Source organism: Lissotriton vulgaris, unplaced genomic scaffold (genome assembly GCF_964263255.1).
Source record: "Lissotriton vulgaris unplaced genomic scaffold, aLisVul1.2 SCAFFOLD_307, whole genome shotgun sequence".
Lineage (NCBI taxonomy): Eukaryota > Metazoa > Chordata > Amphibia > Caudata > Salamandridae > Lissotriton > Lissotriton vulgaris.
In genome coordinates, this window is record NW_028241442.1 from 1269553 (window position 1) to 1273895 (window position 4343).

The 4343-nt window shown below is 50.7% G+C and overlaps 1 pseudogene; it reads right to left on the bottom strand.

The window, feature by feature from the left end:
- Positions 1–3331: 3331 nt before the first annotated feature.
- LOC147671291 (28S ribosomal RNA) lies at positions 3332–4142 on the bottom strand (annotated as a pseudogene; the record flags this gene model as incomplete).
- Between the last annotated feature and the right edge of the window lie 201 nt (positions 4143–4343).

Sequence of the window (4343 nt, forward strand, 5' to 3'; positions counted from 1 at the left end):
CGCCTCCTTTTTTCTCAATTCTTGGCTTTTACACATTCTTCCGTTGTTTTTTCTCAATCAGTGCTTGCTCATGTTTCTCACATTCACGTATTCTTTTCACCCACATTCGCACACTCTCAAACATATCTAGTCTAGATTTTCGCTTAAACATACACTGTTCCACATACTCAATTTTTCGCATATCAAATGACCCATACTTGGGCAACATAATTCAGGATCCTTTCTCGTGTATTTCCTCCATAACTTGCTGTACATTATAGAAGAAAGATCATATTTAACATACATCTCTCTATAAGGCGTCCCCTCTGAGGGAGCCGGTTGCGATTCCTCAAGTTTTAACCGGTTGTTTCCACAAAAGCAGCACATCCTACGAAGTGTGCTAAAAACAGGCATGCCAAAAATAGTGCAGAATATGCAGTATTATAATCAAAGTAGCACTTAACGTATCTGTAATACGTTGTGCCGTTCAAATCAAAATCGCATTATGGAGAAAAGTCTCCTCATTACCTGCCTATATGTGTTGCAACACATATATTACACATACACATACACATCATTGACTAGTCATTCCAAAATTGCCACAGCAAGCATATCCTAAAACTGCCTTGCCACTAACAGGCTTCCAAAACCCACAGCAAGTACCGTACAACGGTTCTTACCACTCACAGGGTATCCAGTCTCCGTCTGCCAAGTTCTAAATTCGACCAAACGGCCACTGCACGGCAAGCCAACAGAAGAGATCTCAGTTGAGGACCGGCACCACCTGGATGGTCGTATCAGAAAGAAAGGAGAAAACGCCTTGGATGCCAAGACTCGGGTCTCCTCTGGCATGCGTATGCGTCCGTAGCGAGATTCCAATCCTTCATCACGACCACTCCTTCGGGCATCTGAATCGCCGATGAGCCCCATGTGTCGGGCGCCAATTTGTTTTAAGCAAACCTCAGCTAGGCCTACTTAGTGCAAGGGATCGCCCTTCTCTGCACAGAGTCCTCAGACCTTAGGAAGAAGTTGGCAATGAAACTGGAAAATACAAAAGCAAAGTTTATTAAACCTTTCAAAGGTGGTACTACAGTCCACACAATACTCTTCGGTATTGTATTGAGTAGCACATCAAACTAAAGCACATGGCCCCTTTTATACACAATGGGGGGCTTGAGAGAAGGCGGTACAAAATGCAAGAGAAGTTTCATAACCATACAAGGACATATTGGAAGGCACAATCGATGAGTGGGCGGAGTTAACAGTCTCCAATAACTGGTAAACACATTCCTATCTGGAACCAATTAGTAACGGTCGTTGACCCTACTGCGCATGTCTGGACATGCTGAAAGCGGAGAATCCTAAAAATAGCCTGTTGCCGGGCAATCTTCAGGTGGGGCAAACAAGAAGGTAGGACTAAACAGATGACGAGCACATGGCAATGTATGGCATACAAAATGGCCGCTGTAAATACAAGATGGAGTCAGCACATTTGTTGCTATAATGGTCAAAACAAAGCATGTCTTCTGCTAATGCTTTAACTAATCGCCGTTGATTCACAACAAGAATACAGCCCAAAGAGGGTGGTAAACTCCATCTAAGGCGAAATACGGGCGCGAGACCAATAGCCAACACGTACTGTAAGGGACAGTTGGAAAAAACTTTGAAGAGAGAGTTCAAGAGGGTGTGAAACCGTAGAGAGGTAAACGGGTGGGGTCCGTGCACTCCGCCCGGAGGATTCAACATGACAAGAAGGTCGGTGGCCTGGGAGTTCCGGATCCCCTCTGGCAACTTTTTGAAAACGTTCGCCCACCTGCGGGTGCAGAAGAGGTAGGAGGAAGGCCACGCCATCCGCTCACCGCCCATGCAGCAAGACGTCCCAGTCACCCGTTTAAGGCTTTTCCTGTGGGAGTTAGACAGCAACATTGGGAGAAAAAAAACATTGCCAGGCGCTCGGCCTGGGAGTCCCCCCACTCACGGGCTAGGAAGGGGGCTCCCAGTGCGACAGGAGCAGGCAGCCCTGCAGCCACCAGTCCCTCCTGGGGACACTGGGAGGGACTGCACTTCAAACCCTTCGGCCTGGCCGCACAGGACTGGGTCAAACAAGGTACCTGGCAACGAGGGAGGGTCGCTTCACCTGCACGTTAGCTGTCCGTCACCGGGTGGCCCGAGCCATGCCGGTGGGCTGGCAATTAGCCAACCACCATCCTTGCCTGGGACAGAGGCACTGGTAGGAAAGAGCCAGGTGACTCCCCATCCCACACGCCTCCCACCGAGAGGAGCCAAGGTCCCCTTCTCTTCCAGGACGCCCTGCTGCACGGGAATGTCCACTTCCTGGTAGCCTGGGCCAGACCGGGATGGGGCACGCCAGGGAAGAGCCGGGGCCTATGCCTACGGTGTGAGCTTTCAGGAGGCGGCCGAGGGCTTCAGGCTGGCACCGTCGGTCATTCGGGCCACTCCGACGTTAATGATCCTTCCACAGGTTCACCTATGGAAACCTTGTTACGACTTTTACTTCCTCTAGATAGTCAAGTTTGATCATCTTCTCAGCGCTCCGCCAGGTCAGTTGCTGACCCCGGCGGGGCCGATCCGAGGACCTCACTAAACCATCCAATCCGTAGTAGCAACGGCAGCCACAGCTGGCAGTGGGAGTACCTCCAGGGCGGTGACGTGGGGAGGGGGAGGAGCAGGGTATAGGGTAGTAATATATGGATTATGGAGTTTTACAGGTATGTAAACATTTAAATAAATAAAACAAATGTTGTCGCACGCACAGCAGCGCGTTTTGGGATGCAGTGCACTCAACGAAATTCGTTTTATTTATTTAAATGTTGTCGTCACCTCCCTGCAGGTACTCCCACTGCCGGTTGTGGCTGAGCGACGGGCGGAGTGTAAAAAGGGCAGGGACTTAATCAACGCAAGCCTATGACCCGCACTTACTGGGAATTACTCGTTCATGGGAAATTATTGCAATCCCCTATCCCTATCACGAATGGGGTTCAGTGGGTTACCCGCACCTGTCGGCGAAGGGTAGACACATGCTGATCCATTCAGTGTAGCGCCCGTGCAGCCCAGGACATCTAAGGGCATCACAGACCTGTTATTGCTCGATCTCGTGTGGCTGAATGCCACTTGTCCTTCTAGGAAGTTGGACGCCAACTGCTGGGGTTTGCGTAACTAGTTAGCATGAAGGAGTCTTGTTCGTTATCGGAATTAAGCAGACAAATCACTCCACCAACTAAGAACGGCCATGCATCACCACCCACAGAATCGACAAACAGCTATCAATCTGTCAATCCTTTCCATGTCTGGGCCAGGGGAGGTTTCCCATGTTGAATATTTGCTATTATCCCCAAGATCTGCACCTGCGGCGGCTCCACCTGGGCCCTCACCTCGGTCTTCCGTGCTAACCGCAGCAGCCCTCCAACTCGACGCGACTTAGCCCTAGCGGCTCTCAGTGCCGGCGACGGCCAGGTATGGGCTTCATACTCCAGCGCCATCCATTTTCAGGGCTAGTTGATTCGGCAGGTGAGTTGTTACACACTTCTTAGCGGATTACGCCTTTCATGGCTACCGTCCCACTGTCTATATCAACCAACACCTTTTCTGGGGTCTGATCAGCATCGGGCGCCTTAACCCGGCGTTTGGTTCATCCCGCAGCACCATTTCTGCTTACCAAAAGTGTCCCACTAGGCACTCGCATTCCATGCTCTGCTCCACGCCAGTGAGCCGGGCTTCTTACCCATTTAAACTTCGAGAATAGGTTGAGATTGTTTCGGCTCCAAGACCTCTAATCATATACTTTACCAGATAAAACCGGGGGATCCAAGCGCCAGCTATCCTGAGGGAAACTTTGGAGAGAACCAGCTACTACATGTTTCTATTAGTCTTTTGCCCCTATACCCAGGTCAGACGACCGATTTGCATGTCAGGACGCTATGGACCTCCACTAGAGTTTCCTCGGGTTTCGCCCTGCCCAGGCATAGTTCACCATCTTTCGGGTCTTATCATGCATGCTCTTGCTCCACCTCCCTGACAGAGCGGGCGAGATGGGCCCGTGGTGCACCCGCCGCTGGAAGTGGGGAGGTACCCCACCCCAGTCGGCACACGCCGGCCCTCACCTTCATTGATCCTTTAGCAGTGCTGCAGGCCAGGGAACTAAGTATGGGCGAATTTTGCGAATCTCGCGTTTGCGAATTTTGCAGATTTGCGAACTCGCAATCCGCAAAATCCGCGAATTCTTGCGAATTTGCGGGTTTTTTTTTGTGTTCGCAAGGATTTCTGCCAGTTCGCGAGGGTTTCGTACCAGTTCGCAATTGCGAACTTACATTTCGGCGCGCAACGGTCGCGAATTATGTTGTTTC